Source organism: Elephantulus edwardii, unplaced genomic scaffold (genome assembly GCF_000299155.1).
Source record: "Elephantulus edwardii isolate Elephantulus edwardi_28Jun2011 unplaced genomic scaffold, EleEdw1.0 scaffold00019, whole genome shotgun sequence".
NCBI lineage: Eukaryota > Metazoa > Chordata > Mammalia > Macroscelidea > Macroscelididae > Elephantulus > Elephantulus edwardii.
The window spans coordinates 10,727,943-10,747,350 of record NW_006399769.1 but is presented as its reverse complement, the minus strand read 5'-3'; the positions used below and the strand labels follow the sequence as shown (position 1 = coordinate 10,747,350).

At 38.3% G+C, this 19,408-nt stretch overlaps 1 pseudogene; it reads right to left on the bottom strand.

Annotated features, from left to right (window-relative positions):
- LOC102858146 overlaps positions 1–19,408 on the bottom strand; it is a 57,427-nt pseudogene that overhangs the window by 18,869 nt on the left and 19,150 nt on the right.

The following is a 19,408-nucleotide window of genomic DNA, read 5'->3' as shown; positions in this document are numbered from 1 at the left end:
TTAGTCTTTTTAATTGGTTCTGTTATAACATTGCCCCTTTCATCTCTTATTTGTTTTATTTGTGTCTTTTATTTCTTTACCTTTGTTAATTTTGTAAGTTGTTTGTTGATTTTACTGACCTTTTCGAAGAAACAACTCCTAATTTTGTGGTTGGTTTCAATTGTTTTTCTGTTTTATATTTCATTTATTTCTGCCCTAATTTTTATAATTTCCTTTTTTTTTAGAAAGAGTCATATTTCTTGCTGTTCTTTTTCAATTTGTTTGAGAAGTTGAGTTAGAGAGTCAATTACCATTTTTTTTCTTGCCTTTTCATCTGTTTGCTTATTGTTATTAATTGACCTCTGATTACTGCTTTGGCTGTTTCTCAGAGGTTTTTGGTAAGTGGTGTTTTCATTGTCATTTGTTTCAAGAAACTTTTTAATTTCATTTGTATATTTCTTCTATTACCCACTCATATTCAAGCAAGGTGTAATTTAACTTCCAAATGTATGGGTTTTTCCCCCTTTATCTTCTTGTTATTAATTTCTAAATTTGTAGCATTGTACTCTGAGATGTTCCTTTTTATTATTTCTATGTTTTTTTTAGTTTATTAATGCTTGCCTTATGACCTAAAATGTGATCTATTCTGGAGAGCATTCCCAGCTCATTGGAGAAGAAGGTATACTGCATTTATTGTGTGGTTTAATTCTTTAGCATCTTCGTTGAGTTTCTTTCTGGTAGTTCTATCTTTTCTTGAGATTGGTATATTAAAGTCTCAAACTACTATAGTGGTGATGTCTATTTCCTTTTACTAATTTTGTTAATGTTTGTTGTGTATATTTTGCAGTTCTATAGTTTGGTGCATAGATATTTATTATTGTTATATCCTTTTGTTCTATTGACCCTTTAAGCATTATGTTGTGACCTTTCTTTTCCTTTGTGATGGTTTTGCATTATATCTATTTTATCAGAGATTAATATCACTACTACTGCTTTTTTCAGGTTGCCATTTGCTTGGTACATTTTTCCACCCTTTTATTTTTAGACTTGCTTTATCTTCACTTTTCAGGTGTGTCTCTTGTAGACAGCATATTGGTGAGTTGTTTGTTTTGTTTTTTTTTTAAATCCTGTATGTTACTCTTTTTCTCTTCAGTGGTGCATTTAAACCATTCACATTCAGTGTGATTATTGAGAGGCAAGGTTTTACTGCTTTCATTTTGTTGAGGTTTTTTTGGTGTTATTGCTGGTTATTTTGGTCCATTCTGCTTTCTGTGGCACCTCTGTAAGAAGGATGTCTTTCAATGTTTCCTACAATGCTAGTCTTATTTTTACGAACTCCCTTAGGTTCTGCTTTTCTGAGAATATTTTTATCTCTTCTTCATATTTAATGGACAATATTGCTGGAAATAGTATTCTTGTTTGACAGTTTTGTTCCATGAGTGTTTGATACATGTCATTCCACTGTCTTCTTGATCACATAAATTTTGCTTAGAAATCAGCACTTTGTCTTATTTGCTCTCCCTTGTAGGTTACTCTTTGTTTCTCCCTAGCTGCTTTCAGAATTCTCTCCTTATCTTTGATTCTGGCATATTTGATTATGGAATGCCTTGTTGTTTTCCTTTTGGGGTCTATTCTATATGAATTTCACTCAGCTTCTTGAATATATATTCTCTCATTCTTCATTATGCCTGGAAATTTTCTTCTAGTAATTCTTCCACAACTTTCTCAGTCCCTTTCCTTATTTCCTCCTGTTCTGGGATTCCAATTATGTGCATGTTACTCCTCTTGATAATGTCCCACATTTTTCTTAGTCTTTCTTCTTTTTCCTTCTTTATTTTTTCTGCTTTTAGTACAAGTCTATCTTCTGTTTCACTTGTTCTGTGTTCCATCTCTTCAGTTCTGTTCAAATGTCCCTCCAACTTGTTGACAGCATCTGAAACATTGGTCTTCATATTTTGGATTGTGGTTTCTTGTTTATCCAGAGCCTCTAATGCCTCATTTTTTTTCTCTGCATTGTTTTGGACTTTTTTTTTTCGTTTTAGTTCTTCTTAGTGTTTGCCTGCAGTGTCCTATAATTCTTCAAGTTTGTCTTTCACCCTTTGAAAATACTCATTCATTGTTCATTTAAATTCTGTGTCAGATCCATCAGACTTTCTGGCTTCAGGAAATCCATAGATACTGTGTCGCTTTTTGAGGGTGACATCTTGCCTTGGGTTTGTGTAGGGTATGAAGTAGCCAGCATCCTTCATGACTTTGCTGTGGTAGAGTTTTTCACTCCTTTCAGGCTCTTGGTCTTATGTCACTGCTTCAGTAGAGGGTGTGGCAGCTACACTGCCTGAGTTTCTCAATGAACTTTTGACTCAAGGGAAGATTTCCTTCAGTTTGGTATAGATAAAGCCTGTGAATTAGCAGCCTCCTCTGTCAGACAACTGTTGCAGTTAGGCCAATCCAAGGTGCTCTGGGCTAATGGCAGCTCAAGCTTTGAGAGAGGAGAGATAATTAAATGAGTTCACCTGTGATATTGATGTCTTGAGAGCAGTTCACAGGAGCAGCAATCCTCCAGGAGTTGGCACTGAGGCATTCAGGCTGTGAGTCCAAATGGTGGGGTCAGGTCTTCCAGACAGCAGGGCTGGGACTTCCAGGCAGCAGGCAGAGAATCCAAGCAGTGGGACTGGGACTTACAAGTGAAGGGCCAATGTTGGGCTTCCCTTCCAGACTGTGGACAGGTGTGTCAAGGAAGCTGGGTAAGGTCCTTCAGGCAGCAGGAACACGAGGTGGGGGACTCCAGTGAAAGAGGGCAGGCCCAGCCAGGCAGTGGTGCCACAGTCTAGTGCTCCAGGTAAGAGACTAGTTTAGGACATGCTATGGAATTTTTCATTCAGGTACCTAGCTAATTGACTGGATACACAGTGCAGAAGTGACATGGTGCAGAAGCCAAATACAGTTCAATTAACAAAAATATATATTAGGAATCCCTAACCATAGACACAAAAGACTAAACAGAACTATCAAGCACAACTGTAAGAAACCAAAAGAGACCTATGTAAATGGAAAAAATATTTCATGTTCATGAATAGAAAGATTTAAAATTGTAAAAAATGTCAAAACTACCAAAAGTCACCAATATATCCCCACTAAAATTCCATCAACATTTAAAGAGATGAAAAAACCAATAACTAACTTTATATGGAGGAGTCCTAGTGGCCTAATGGCAAAGTTATGTGCTACCCACCCAAAGATTGGTAATCTCTTCTCATGGAATTTACAACCTCTGAAAACCTGCTAGAGGGTGAGCTATGAGTGGATTACTACTTGAAGGCACAGAATAACAACAATTACTTTATATGAAAAAGAAAAGAGACCATGGAAAAAATAAAGCACTATCAAAGAACAAAGTCTGAAGTCCCATGATTCCCATTTTCAAAACCACTGTAGTTAAAACAGCCTGGAACTGATATAAGAGCCACATGCATCAACGGGAAAGAATTATGAACTGAGACGTAAACCCATCCACCTATGGACAGCTTATCTTGACATATGGCTGAAATCCACTAAACAGGGAAGATACATTTGTCTTTAACAAATGGTGCAAACAAAACTGAATATTCATTCCAGAAAAACAAAACAATATCTACACCTCACTCTGTCTCACATATTTTGGGCACTTGACCAGGAGAGACTGGTCCTTTGAGAAGGAAAGCATGCTTGGAAGGATGGAAGGACAATACAGGAGAGGATGACCCCTGATGAGATGGATTGATACAGTGTCTGGGGCAAAGGGGGTTGGTGTGTCATAATTAATGAGAATCCTGCCCTATGCTCTGTCATCCTCACGATCTCTGATATACTTAAGCCCATTGTATCAATCTATCTCATTGAGGATCTTCCTTTCTTTTGCAGACCCTCTCTCTTTCCAATATGATATTCTTTTCCAAGGAGAGACCCTCCTAATAACATGTTCAAAATATGTGAAACAAACCTACACTCTCCTTGCCTCTAAGAAACACACTTCCTGCCATTTCTCCAAGACATACTTACCTGTTCTTTTGATAGTCTATGGGATATTTGATGTAGATTTGCAACACCACAACTCAAAAGCTTTGATTCTTCCTCTGTCACCATTATTTATTGTCCAACTTTCATATGCATAGCAAGTAACTGAAAACATAAAGTACAAACATAGGGTCTGGGCCCTCATTTATGAGATAAATACATAAGAAAACATACTAAAATAAGTGCACACACAACATGAGATAAAAGAAATGGCCTAGTGGCAAGAGGTTGTGCTACAATCCCAAAGGCATTTGAGGCCACCAGCTGCTCCATGGGAGAAAGATGGGCAATCTCCTCTGGTGTGGTTAACTGCCTCTGAAAACTTGCTGGAGTGTCAGCTATGGGTCACTTCTAAATCAATGGTACACAACAATAAGTTACTAAGACTTCTTAACACTTAAATCTTCTGATTATCAATAGTTTGTAAAGCACATAAAAAGACAATCCCACAGACTTAGAAAAAAAATCTGGCAATGATATATCATCCAACAATCCAAATCTATGTTTTATAGATAACTTAAACATCTCCAAAAAACAAAAATACAAATAATCTTTTTTTTTTGGAGGGGGAGTGCAAACAACATGACACTTCACCAAAGGCAGTCAACAAATACCTGAAAAAAATTCTCTCGATCATTAGCCATTCTACTACTGTTAAGAGGACTCTGTATCGTATCAGGTTTCCAATTCTGTAAATATTTACAGGAGGTGACTGCCTAACTTTCTCCTGCAAAGCAGCTAGTGTATTTGAAGGACTGACATTTTGGTTAGCACTGCAACTCTTAACACATGATTCTACCAGAGCTCCTACTCAGAGAGATGCAAATCAACAATGCAGTATCATATTGTCCCAGTAACGACTGCAAATTTCAATACAGCACACAAAACCAGCAAATTCTAGTGCAAGGGTGGAGAGAGATTGAAACCCTCATATACTATTAGTAGGATTATAAAATGGTGCAATAGCTGTGAAAAACAGTATGATGATTACTTAAAGCAGATAAGCCCACAATCCCATTACTAGGTTTATAGCCAAAATAAATTAGAGCTAGGACATTATTCACAATAGCAAAGAGATAGAGAAAAACTAAAACTCTAAAAACCACTGCCATTTAATAGGTTCCAGTGCAGTGATGCACCATTGCTTTTCTGAGGCTGCAAATTGCAGTTGAAGAAGATTGACTGTCTCAGTGTTGTTGGTGGATTCACCTTCCAGAGATGCAGACTTGCCCAACATCCCTACAGACTAAGGCACCAAAATTTCCTAGAAGCAAAATGTCATAAATGGATAAACAAGCTATGATATATAGACACAATGGAATGTTATGCAACATTAAAGTAAGACGAATTTACAAAATACAAAATAATGTGAATAAACTTGGAGGACAATAAGCTGAATGAAAGAAATCAATCACAAAAGGATAAATATTGTATTAGTCTGTTGCTACAAAGTTAAGAAAAAGTCTACACACAGAAACATTCCCTGAAGGCTACATAGGATAGCAGGGAAGAGAAGGTGAAAATTACCAGCTGGGCAAGAAATATATAATATATGGAGTAAAAAGAAAAAATTCCACAATAAGGGAATGATCAACACAATTATTACTTAAAAAAAGGAAGGCACAGAGAGGTGCACAGGAGTCACAAACAACAAAGGTAAATATTACTGAATACACAATCTGATCTTATCAGTAATAACAGACATTAATCTACTACTTCAGGCTTAAAGGCAAGAATAACAGGAATGTGGGGAGAAATAAGACCACCCATAATCATGTAGGCTTGGCAGACAATAGTATTTCTACAGAAATGCCTGTACATGTGATAAATAGATCCATGTATATAGGACAGTATATAGGAGACAGTGTTACAGAGTGTGGTTTTTTCTTTCTTCAAAATCAAATACTTTATGGGATCTGAAACCTCAGGGCCCTTGTTACGGGATAAATAAAGGTCAATCAGTATAGCATCATCCACAAAGATAATACTATCCACCTTACTTTAAGGAGTAATGACTGGGATCTTAAATGTATGTAAGAATCTATCGAAGGTGTAACTATTGGTCTCTCGCCAATGAGAGCAAAGAAAAGTGAAGAAAACCAAAGACTATTAGTACTATACAAAGGACTAATAGACCACATGAACATCAGTCTCTACCCCCTTGAGACCAGAAGAACTAGGTGGTGCCCAGCTACCACAGCTGACAACTCTGAAAGAGATCACAATAGAAGATCTCTGATGGAGTAGGAGAAAAATGTGGAAAAAAACTAAAAATCATAAAAAAGTAATGTGACAGGCTTACTGCTCTGCCAGAAACTGGTAAACTATGGCCCTTAGTCATCACCCTTCAAACATGAAGCTGAAATAACCTCTATAACTTAATTTGCACTTAACTTGCTCTTCTTGTTACATGCCATCAAGTCAACTCTGACTCATAGCAATTCTATAAACAATAGATCTAAACTCTGCCCTATCCTGTTCCATCCTCACAATCTCTGATATGCTCAAGTCCTTTGTTACAGTCTGTAACCACCTTGTTCAGTCAAGTCAATCCATCTTATTAAGTCAAACACTAGACAGTGCTATAAGAAGATGAGGGAGCTCTAGTAACTTGGACTTTAAGAAGTTTATCTGCTAACCCAAAGACTGTTAGTTTCTGGCAGTTCTAACCCACCAGTGACTCTGAGGGAAAAAGATGGATGATATCCTCCTGTGCAACTTAAAGCTTTGGAAATTCAAGAGGGTCAGTTATAAATTGGTTCAGACTCAACAGCAATGAAATCTACAACTAGATATGAAAATCAATAACACCTAAGAATAAAGCATTTCTTAAAACAATTAACCATACAAGAGCAAAGGGGCAATATTTACCCTGGAATAAAGCTCATAAGAGAAGAAAGGGGGAAAGGAAGTGGAAACTCCGAGACAGAAGGAAGAGTAGTGTTGTAATATGAAGATGGCAATCAATGTCTCAAAATGTTAAGTTTATAAATTATTGAATAGGAAATCATTTTGTTCGGCAAACTTTCACTAAATCACAACAAAAATTTTAAAACCAAGAAAAATCTTGTGTCACAGTTATACTCTGACATGTGGGAGTGCCGTGATTCAGTCAGTTCACTTGTGATGGATTTGGGTTCTGATTTATGTCTTCTTCAGTTTAAGCTGGGAATGTTTCTATTGTGGTGACTGATTGGAACATAAATTACACAACTAATCTCTTCAGCAAACAGTTGTCTAGCCACACACTTACTAGTTAAACCGCCTTCCCACCACAGGGTATTTTCTTACTTTTTTACAATATGCTAGGACAAATCTTAAAGTTCTGGGGTGTTTGGGGGTTGTTTTGGTTTTTTGGAGTTTCTTTTGTTTTTACATAGCTCATTCCTTAATTTTCTTCTTATCTCATTTTGTTATTAGCTGCAAGGAGAAATTAGGCATCAACTTCAATATTTTGCTCAGAAATCTCCTCACTGAAATACTCAAATCCATGGCTTATAGAAACTTAGTGCTGTTGTTGGTGTTAAGTGACATCACTGTAAATACAATTGTTGTTGTTGTTGTTATGTGCCATTGAGTCATTTGCGACTCATAGCGACCCTATGTACAAGAGCCCTAAATGCCATTCTATCCTGTGCCAACCTCACTGTCTCAAACACATTCATTCCCACCACTCCACTCACAGAATCGATCCATCTCATCTAGGGTCTTCCTCTACTGTATCGTCCCTCCACTCTCCCAAACATGTTGTCCCTCTCCAAGGACCAGTCTCTCCTTGCAACATGCCCAAAGTATGTCAGATGAAGCTTCAGAATCCTTGACTCCAAGGAACATTACTGCTTCACCTTCTCCAGGACAAACCTGTTCGTTTTCCTAGCAGTCCATGGTATATTCAACACTCTTCTCCACAATTCAAAGGCATCAATTCTCTTTCTATCATCCCTATTCACTGTCCAACTCACTGATGCATAGCACATAATTGCAAAGACTATAGCCTGTAGCAGGCGCACCTTAGTCTCCAGCCTGATGTTGTTGTACTTCGGTACTCTTGAGAGGTCCCTCACAGCTGACTTTCCCAATACAATTCGTCTCCTGATTTCCTGGCTGCTGTTACCAAGAGTGTTGACTGTGGAACCAAGTAAACAAAAACTGTTAACTATCTCAATCTCTACACCGTTCATACTGATGCTGCCAATTGGCCCAGTGGTGAGAATCTTTGTTTTCTTGATATTGAGCTTCAATCCATATTGAAGACTGCAGTCCTTGACCTTCTAAAGCAAGTGCTTCAGGTCCTCCTCAGTTTCAGCCAACAGGGTTGTGTCATCTGCATAACGCAGGTTGTTGATGATTCTTCCACCAATCCTGATGCCATAGTGACCCTAAAAACAGATCTGAATCCTTTCCTATCCTGTGCTATTCGTACAATCTTGAACAACACACCCAAGCCCAGTTGTTGTAGTTATGATGTCAATACACTTGGTTGAGAGTCTTCCACTCCTTCACTATAGTAAGTACAGTAGGTTAAATGTTCAGCTCCTTACCTGTTACTCTGTAAAAGAAAGATGTGACAGTCTACTTCGGTAAATATTAATGGCCTTGGAAACTCTATGGGACAGTTCTAGTCTGTCCAGAGGGACTACCAGGAATTGAAATTGACCTGACAGCAATGAGTTTGGTTTTAGGGTTTTTCCCTTACAAATCCTGTTTTCCACTATTAAAACATAATTCAAACACTTTATAACCAGAATATTCTGTGCTTCTGGGTCAAATATCATGGTCATCATTTTATTTTACTATCTCACCAGAAGCACAGTTAAAAATTACATTTCTTTTTTTAAGAAATAATTTTAATGAACATTTAAAGAGATTCTGGATTTCCATTCATTCATTGCTACACTTTTCTCCCCGCCCAGCCCTCCCTCCAGTTCGCTCCTATCTTTTAAAAGTAAAAGAAAGACTCCCTCCCTGGTACACAATCCCTCCGCACCCCTCCCACCGCCCCAAGTACATTCCACTATGTAACCTTAATTTTGGACTCTTGTGAACAATTACATTTCTTCTAGCAGTATTGTGTTCTTGCAGACCTTTCCCCACAGCTCTCTTCAGCTCTTTCTGAACTCTCATTAGAATCACTTCTAAAGTCCAACAATTCTTAATATTTGATTCAACAACTCTTAATTCTCCCAACAATCTCTTCAAGACGTTCATAATTTTTAACTGCAAAGTGCCTCACAGATCTTGCACCCTCCATCATTATCTAATCCCCAAGCTACTTCACATTTTTAGGTGCTAATTACAGGAATACCCAATTATCTAGTACCAAATACTGTGTCTATATCCTAAATCTGTCATTACACACATCAAGAAGTTTAAAAGAGAACTTAATTTTCTCAGACTTTTGGAGACTGGATGTACAAATGAGGACATTGGCCATACTGATGCCTTCTAAGGGCTGCATGTGAGAGACTCATAACAACCCTCATAGTGGCCCTCCACTGGATTCCCAAGCCTTCAAATCTTCCTGGAAGGAGACCATCATCTTTCTGCCAAAGAACAGTTAGTGGATTTGAACCACTGACCTCCTGCTTAACAGCAAGTCAAGCACTATACCATCAGGGCTTCTTTTCACAGGTACATGGGACATACTGTTTCATAATAACAAAAAGTCTAAATATTCCCTTCTGCTTGTTCAGGTGACCCAATTTGCACATTGGTGGTTACAGAAAAACTCGATCCTTTCCTCGACTTATCAATAAGGAAGAGTCCACAAGGTTGTGACCATTCAATCCTGCAGAGACTGTACGTTAGTCTCAAATGAAGATTTTTAAGTCCCCAAACTACAGGAACATGTAAAATAGCATGTCATCTCATAAACTTAATCAGACATTAAGCTTCTGATTTTCCTTTCTTGGCCACTCTGTTGTTAATGAAAATAAAAAACAGGCCATGTTCTTGCGATCGTGAATAACGCTGCTATGAACATTGATGTAAAAATCTTCAATTGTGTCTCAGTTCTAATATCCTTGGGACGTATTCCTAGCAATGGGATAGTTGGATCATATGGAATGTCTATGTTCAGCTTTTTGAGGAAACACCAAGCTGCTTCCAGAGTGATTGTACCATTTTACAATCCCACCAACAGTGTATGAGAGTTCTAACTCTTCATGTCCTCGCCAACATTTACTGCATTCTGTCCTGTTAAACTTTGCCACTTCTACATCTCTAATGAGATGGTATCTTATTGTGGTTTTGATTTTCATCTCTCTTATTTCTGTGATTTTTGAGCATTTCCTTATATGTCTGTTAGCCATCCAAATGTCTTTCCCTGTGAAAAATCTTTCAATGTCTTTTGTCCATTTTGTAATTGGGTTGTCAGACTTTTCTTTGTAGAGGTCTTGTAACATTTTGTAAATTTTGTTATGAGATTCTTTTTCTGATACGGTATTGCCAAATGTTTTTTTCCCAGTCCAACTGCAACCAAATGGATTGAGACATCGTGGTACAGTCACACAAATGGAATACTCCACAACACTCAGGAGTACTGATTTTGAAAAATATTTAGGAGAGACTGGAGAGCCATATGCTAAGTGAACTAACTCAGTCTCATAAGGACAAATACTGCATATGACCATTATTGTAGAAATAGAAGGATAACTAGTAAAGCATGTATGGGGGATCATGGGGCAAGGTGGGAGGAAAGGGGTACTGATGGGTAGAGGGAAATCATAAGGTCACACATTGTGGTGGGGAGGTGATAAAGGAAAAGGGAAAGTTCCAGCAGGGACATCAGGAGACAGAGTAATGGTGGGCATAGATCAATTGTGATTAATTTTATAAAACGCAATCCCAGGAATGATTAATGTCAATGAAGGAAAGTGTGAAACAAAATGTATACTAATTTGGGGAGGGCAAAGATGTTTGCAATGGGGAAAAAAAGAACAGGCCATAAAGTACTGTTTTCAAAGGTGGTATTCAGAAATCCAGAGGCTCTGGTGATGTGGTCCGTAAAGAATTGCACGGCTAACCAAAAGTTGATGCCTCCTGCTCCAAGTCCAACAGTAGCTCCATGGAAGAAAAATGTACACTCTCTTCTCATGAGAATTACAGTTTGTGAAAACCCAGTGAAAGATTGGCTATAAACCTATTTCAACTCAACGACAGTAAGCTTGAGATCTAGAAATCTCATATTATTTGCGTTAGAAAGACCTCAAGACATCATTGAGCTCATTCCTCATCCTTCACCACAAGTTACTTTAGAAATGAGATCATAGAGGCCACAGAGGTAAAGTGGCTCACATTGGATTTTCTACCTGATAACCAGAATCCAAATGTTCTGACTTCAATTCTAGGGTTTTTCTTGCTGCTCCACACAGCCATTCAAAAATTGCACAATTAAACCCCAGAAGTAACAAAATAATGTGAACACCTGCCACTTAAAGTTTACCCTTCATGCCAGACTGTTGACTTCCAAGTCCATTTCATGGCAGTTGCTTAGTCTCTCTCAGAGGGAAACTTTTTAAGGAGGAAAAAAAATAAAGAAAGAAATGCCAACACTGCTGGGAACATTGAGAGGTCCACCTGCTCCAGAGGGCAGGTGCTAAGGGGGCTGACTGAGAGACAGACAAGTTGTCTCACAGAGAGACACATGATGGCTGTGCTCACTCCTGAAACGGAGGCCTGCTTCATCAGTCTTCTGAAAAAAATCTGGCCATGGCCAGCCCCTAAACAGTTTGTTCTGCCATTAATTCAGCATGCAGTTCCGGACAGTGATATTTGGCATCCTGCTACAGATGGGCAGTTACGATCTTCTGCTGGGAAGGACTGGCCATCCTTATCCCTATTATTCCCTGCTTAATCTATTCAGCAGGATAGAGGATTAAGGAGCGCTCCTTCTCTAGTGACTTAGGAGTCTCAACTGAAGTTAAATAGGCAATAGGAGAAAGTTGTGTGAGATCCCAGCATCCAGCTTCAGGGGTGAAATCAGGAAGTAACATGTTCTTTCCATTTTGGGTTGTAGGGGCACAGCAATGGCTGAGGACAACTCTTCTAAGATAGGATTAGCAGCTATGAGTCTGGGATACTAAGCAAAGGTTCATACAAGGAAATTACCAGAGGCTTTTCAGAGTGACTTTTAGTTCAGTAAGCTACATCCTAGAGAAGGCCAATAGAGTCCAGGCCCTTCCAACTTTTATCTCAGGGTTTTTTACTATATTTCCTTTTAGTTCCCCTCAGAGTACATAAAACTTTGGAATTTTATTTATATTTTGGCTTAGCCATCTACTGCTGCTTTAATAAACATATCAGAAGTGGATGCTAACAGAAATTCCTAGAGAAACTAGAAGTCTCACTTGACATCACTAATTTTATGGGAAAATGTTCTCTCTGTGACACATCTGGTCTTAAGATGTGTTCTGGCATTTGTCTTACCCTATTCCTCTCCCCTCATCTCTGCTTTCTTACTTGTTCTAATTTGGTCTTTTTATATATTGACACAAAAGACACGCTACACTAATCCTGCTACTTAAAATGATAAAAATATTTCCAGATGGGATTATATCCACTTGCTTAGTTAGAATTTATAATACACACTTTGAAGGGCATACTTCAGACGAGATCGGGCGCGTTCAGGGTGGTATGGCCCTAGACTTTGAAGGGCATACTTCAAATCTATACCACTTCTTTTTTTATCCGTCTCCTCTATTAAATTTGAAAGGGAATTATGCATCTAGTACCTAGGAAAATACTTTCTACCTAATGAGATTACTATTGTTGTTGTTGTTGTTGTTAGGTACCCTTGATTTGACTACAACTCTTAGTGATCCTATGAACAATAAATATGAAGCCTACCCTATTCTGTGCCATTGCTCACACTATTTGATGTACTCAACCCTATTGTTACAATCACCATGTCAATCCATCTTGTGGAAAGTCTTCCTTTCTTTCTCTCACCCTCCACCTTCCCCAGTATGATTTCCTTTTCTAAGTAACGGTCCCTCTTGACAATATGTCCAAAGTATATGAGACAAAGTTTCATCCTTGTCTCTAAGGAGCAAACTGCTCAGGAACTGCATCTTGGTTGAATTTCCTCCAAGAAAGATGTGTTTGTTCTTTTTGCAAGTCCATTAAATAATTTTCAACACTGTTTTCCAGCACCACAATTCAAAGACAATGATTCTTCTTCTGTCACACATATTCATTGTTCAACTTTTAGAAACATATCTAATAAGATAGCACTTTCTATTTTATACTAATTTTTATCAAATCAAAGGCAACTCATAGCAATTCATGCATACCAGAGTAGAACTGTTTCACAAGGTTTTCAATGAGTGAACTTCCAAAAGTGGATCACCATGTCTTCCTTTCAAGGCTTTTCTAGAAGGGCCCTAACTACCAATCTTTCAGTTAGCAGTTAAGTATGTTAATCAAATACAACGTCAATCTAGTAAGCATTCAAAAAAATATATGTTCAAAATGTTAACTAAGTGGTTGTTGTTAATTACTGTCAACTAGAGCACGACCTATGAACAAAAGACCTGAAGCCTTTCTATAACTGTGGTCATTTTTCAAAGTTTATCATTTCCAGAGGCATGTTTAGAAAGCGAATGCCACTCATGCTTCCAAACCTGTCTTAATCTGGGAGCTCCACCAAACACAGTCCACCATTGGTAACCATTGTGTCTTTTGATGCCCCAGTAGCACAAGGTTCAGCATCACAGCAACCCCAGGTTACCTCAGTACAGCATATTGACAAAAAGTGCTGTACCACTTAGAAAAATGTTGCTCCAAAATATAATAAAGACTGAATTTTCAATACAAAGGCCCTCCACGAGGTCTTGTTGAATCTAAACATGAGGCTTAAATAAAACACAACCAATATGTTATTGTTGTGATATGTTATTGAGTTGCCTGCAACCTATAACTACACTATGTACAGCAGCTCTGAACCCTTCCCTGTCCTGAGCCATAATCATTAGTTCCGACACACCAACTCCCATTGCCCCAGATACTGTAACAATCCATGTCATCCTGGGTCTTCCTCTCCCGCTCTGTCCCTCCAGCCTTCCAAGTATGATGTTCTTCTCCAAAGACCGGTCTCTAGATGACTCTATAAAATATCCTTACTTCTAAAGTGCTTGAGTGGCTTATAGAGGCAAACAAACTATTGCATTTGTTAGTAGAAACAATTGCATTGCGTTTCTGCACCTTCATTTTCTCAATGAGCTGTGACCTCCACTTCCCAGTTAGATAATAACAACAGAAAATATTTGTATATAATTTCACCATTTTGAGGCATTTTGCTTTATGTTTTATCTTATTGTTGTTGTCAGGTGCTTTTGAATTGAACACAACTCATAGTGACCCTATGTGCAACAGATCTTGTGCTATCCTCATTATCTTTGACATACTTGACCCCATTGCTGCACCTACTGTATCAATCTATCATGTTGAGGGTCTCCATCTCTTCTATAGCTTTTTCATCTTTCCATGAATTACGTCCCTTTTCAAGGAAGAGCACCTTCTAAAAACAGCATGCCCAAACTATATGAGACAAAGCTTGGTCATCTTTGCCATGAAGGAGCACTGGCTACACTTTCTCTGAAACATTCTATTTGTTCTTTTAGCAATCCATGGAATATTCAATACTCTTCTCCAACACAACAGCTTAAAGGAATTAATTCTTCTCTTATCATCCTTAGTCATTGTCCAGCTCTCAGATTCATAGTCAGTGATTTAGAAGACCATGACCTGAATCAAGTGCATCTTAGTCTTCAAACTGACATTATTGCTCCTGAGTAATTTGGAGCAATCTCTGACAGCAGGTTTTCCCAATGCAGTATTTCTGCTGATCTCCTGGCTTCTGGTACCAATGGTATTGATTGTGGATCCAAGTAAGATTAAATCATTGACAAAGTCAATGTTACCTATTGACCCAGTGGTGAAAATTTTGTTTTCTGAATGTTAAGATACAATCTATATTGAAGGTTGTGATCTTTGATTTGCTATAGGAAGAATTTCAACTCCTCTTCATTTTAGCAAGCAAGGTTTTGTCATTTGCATAATGCAAATTGTTTATGAGTCTTCCTCCAATTCTGATGCCACATTCTTCTTCATATATTCCAGCTTTTCCAACAATTTGCTCAACATACAGAAAAAATGGATGTGAGGAAAAGATTCAACCCCGAATCACATCTTTACAGATTTTTTATTCTTTCCCACCCCCCAGATTTTAGATCATACAACATTCTCTTGCTTTGTTTGAACAAGAGCTTCTAGGCCTAAGTACAGATTTCTCATGGGCACAATCAAGTGTCCTGGGATTCTCAATCTTCTCAATGTTAGCCACAATTTGTTATGATCCACATAGTTAAATGTCTTTGTGTAATAAATAAAGCACAAATAGATATTCTTCTGGTTGTTGTTTGTTGTTGCTATGTACCATTGAGTCACCTGTGACTCATAGCAACTGTATGTACAACAGCCCTAAATCCTGCTCTGTCTTGTGCCAATCTCACTGTCTCTGACACATCTACCCCCATTATCCCAGTCACTGAATCAGTCCACCTCATAGAGGGTCTTCTTCTCCTGTATTGCCCCTCCACCCTCCCAAGCATGAAGTCTCTCTTCAAGAACTGGTCCCTCCTTGCAGCATGTCCAAAGTATGTCAGACAAAGGTTCAGAATCCTTGCCTCCAAGGGGTAGTATGGTTTAACTCTTTCCAGGATGAACATGTTCATTCTCTAAGCAGTTTATGGTTTATTTTTATTCAATACTCTTCTCCAACAACACAGCTCAAAGGCATCAATTTTCCTTCTATCATCCCTAGTCATTGTCCACCTCTCTGACGCATAGCAAGTGATTGCAAAGACTATGGCCTGTATCAGGTGCACCTGAGTCTCTAGACTGATATCGTTCCTCTTCAGTACTTTGGAGAGGTCTCTAAAAGCAGACTTTCCCATCTCAATGTGTTTTTTAATTTTCTGGCTGCTGGTGCCAAAAGTGTTGTTCATGGAGCAAAGCAAACTAAAGCTATTAACTATCTTAATCTCTTCACCATCTCTCATGATGCTGCCAATTTGCCCTGTGGTGAGAATCTTTGTTTTCTTGCTATTGAACCTCAATCCATATTGAAGACTGCAGTCCTTGACTTTCTGCAGCAAGCACTTTAGGTCCTTCTCCATTTCAGCAAGCAGTGTTGTGTCATCTGCAAAACACAGATTGTTGATGAATCTTCCTCCAATCCTGATGCCACATTTCTCCTCATATAGCCCAGCCTCCAAGATAACCTGTTTTGCATATAGGTTGAAAAGCTGTGGAGATAGAACACACCTTCCCAATTTTGAACCATGCAATGTTTCCTTGCTCTGTTCTGATGATTCCCTCCTGTTCCAAGTACAGGTTTTGCATTAGCACAATCAAGTGTTATTAGATTCCCATTCTTCTCAGAGTTAGCTACAGTTTGTTTTGATCCATACAGTCAAACACCTTTAAATAATCAATGAAACACAGACATTCCTCTGGTATTCCCTGCTTTCAGCCAAGATCCATCTAAAATTAGTTATAATATACCTAGTACCACAACCTCTTCTAAACCCAGCCTGGACTTCTGGCAGTTCTCTGATAATGTGCTCTTCCAATCTTCAACAGAATCTTGTTTGCATGTGATATTAATGATATTGTTTGATAATTTCCACACTCAATTGGGTCACCTTTCTTTAGAATGGGAACAATTATAGATCTTTTCTAGTCAATTGTCCAAGTGGTTGTCCTCCAGACTTCTTGATACAACCTGGTGAGCATATCTAGGGCAGAATCTATTAGTTGAAATATGTCAATTGGTATACTATCAATTTCTGGGGGCTTATATTTTGCAAATTCTTTCAAAGCAGCTTGAACTTCCTCCTTCATCACCACAGGCTCTTGCTCGTACTTTTTTTTCATTAAATTCTTCTGTGTCTGACAATTCCTTTTGGTACCATGACTCTGCATACTCTTTCCATCTTCTTTTAATACTTCCTGGATTATATAATATTCTGCCCAAAGCATCCTTAAGCATTGCAACTCAAGGTTTGCACTTGTTCTTCAGTTCCATCAGCTTAAGAAATGCTAAGCAAGTTGGGACCTTCTGATTTTCTGACTCCAGTTCCTTGTACATTTTATTGTAATACTTTACTTCGTCTTCCCGTGCTACCCTTTGAAATCTTCTGTTCAGCTCCTTAATATCTTGCTTTCTTCCCTCTGCTTTGACTTCTCGGTGCTTCACACACACACACACGTCTTCCCCTTTTCACCTGCGCGTTTCATTCCAGCATTCCCTGCCTCCTGCCAGGGCCCCCAGCTCTTCTGCCACAATCTGCCCAGCAAGAATTTGAGGTTCTGACTACAGTACCCATTCCCTACAATACTCCTTCAGCGCAAACTTTCTAGAAAGTTCTCTCGTCTTTGAAACCTGCATGTTCAATTGAATTTTGTGATTTTATTTTTTGTCTCAAAAGAAGTTTAAGATAATGGAAATGGCAACAGTGAGTGAAGACATACATATTTTAGCACTGCATAGAATATTCTTAAAATTAAATGATTTGAAATATGAAAAAAATCAATATTCAGTACAATCAATATTCAGAGTTTCTTCTGGCATCTATTTTGGTCTTTTCTTCCTACTCTGTCTTTGTAATGACCTTTTGCACTCTTCCTGGATTATATTCTTGACATCCTCCCACAACTCATCTCATCTTCGCTCATTAGTGTTCAAGGCCTCAAACTTGTTTCTGAGATGGTTTTGAAATTCAGATGGGATAGACTCAAGGTCAAATATGGTTCCCATGGATTTTATTTCATTTTCCTTATCTTCAGCTTGAACTTGCATATGAGTAGTTAGTGGTCTGTTCCACAATCAGCACACAGCCTAATTTTCATAGCTAATATTGAGCTTTTCCAGGGGTTCTTTACACAGGTGTAATCAATCTAATAAGCCTTCTCTAACATTAGTACCTTGCATTTGGAATTACAGATCTCTAAACTCAAGAGACATTAGCCACAGCATAAGAAATTGGCAGCAGCTTGAAGTGTTTGAAATCACAAAAGCCCATAAAGCTTGAAACATAAGCTATCAGATCAAGGGCTGGATCGAGGGAGATAGGTGTTGGTGGGAGTAGAAGGGAATGCTGGTGGAGCAAAGAAATGGGTGGGTGAATACACACATGTCAAGGGCAGAGACAACACTGAAACTACTGGTTATTTCTACAACTGGGGAAGTATCTTTCATCTGCTTTTTTCCATAAAACGCTTGTATGTCAGATACTTTTCTAAATCTGAGCATTCAGATTAAGGCAGACTAGGAAGAAGGATTGACCATCCACTTCTGAAATTGCAGGCCTTCGAAAACCCTATGTACCATAGGACACACTTAGATTAGCAGATAGGGAAAGTGAGGTGGAGCTTTCAAGTATGGAAATACAAAAGAAGGGGAACAGATGTAAGCAGACACTAGTGATTAAAACATGGAATGTGAGAACCATGAATGTAGGAAAATTAGATATTGTTAAGGAAGAAATGGAATGCATAAATATTGACATACTAGGTATTGGCGAGATGAGATGGACTGGCCTAGGGAATTTTTAATCAGATTCTTCTGGTATAGACCATGAAATGGAATGCATGAAGAACAACATTCTAGGTATTTTTGAGGCTAAATGGACTAGAATTGGCCACTTTGAATCTCAAACAATCACATGATACACCATGCCAAGAATGAAAAACTGAGGAAGAATTGTACTGCATTTATAGTGGAAAAAAGGCAATTTCAAGTTATATCTTGAAGTATCTTGAATATTGTAAGTGATAGGATACTATTTGTAGAAGGAAGACATGTTTATATGATTATTCAAATACATATATCAAAAGCTGAATCCAAAGGGAAGGAATTGGAGGATTTCCACCAAATTTTGCTGCCTGATAGTGACCAACATGTAATGAAAATTCATTATATTGGTGACCAGAATGCAAGAGTTGAAAACAATGAAGAAGGAATAATAGTTGGAATGTACGAACTTGGGGACAAATAAAGCCAGAGACTGATTTGTGTGCGTGTGTGTGTGTGTGTGTGTGTGTGTGTGTGTGTGTGTGCGCGCGCGCGCGCGCGCGCGCACCTAATGATTTAGTCATCACAAATAATTGCTCTTAAGAAAACACAAATGCTAACTTTACACACGGACCTCACCTGGTCACAAAGATGGGGTTTTGTTTTTTTTTTTAAATCTTGTTGTGGACCTTTCAACTGGACCTGACTTATAGCTGGACCTCTAGCATTTTTTTCCAAGGCAGTTAACCTCATAGGTGGAGATCGCTTTTTTCCTTGAACCATGTACCTTCAGGATTG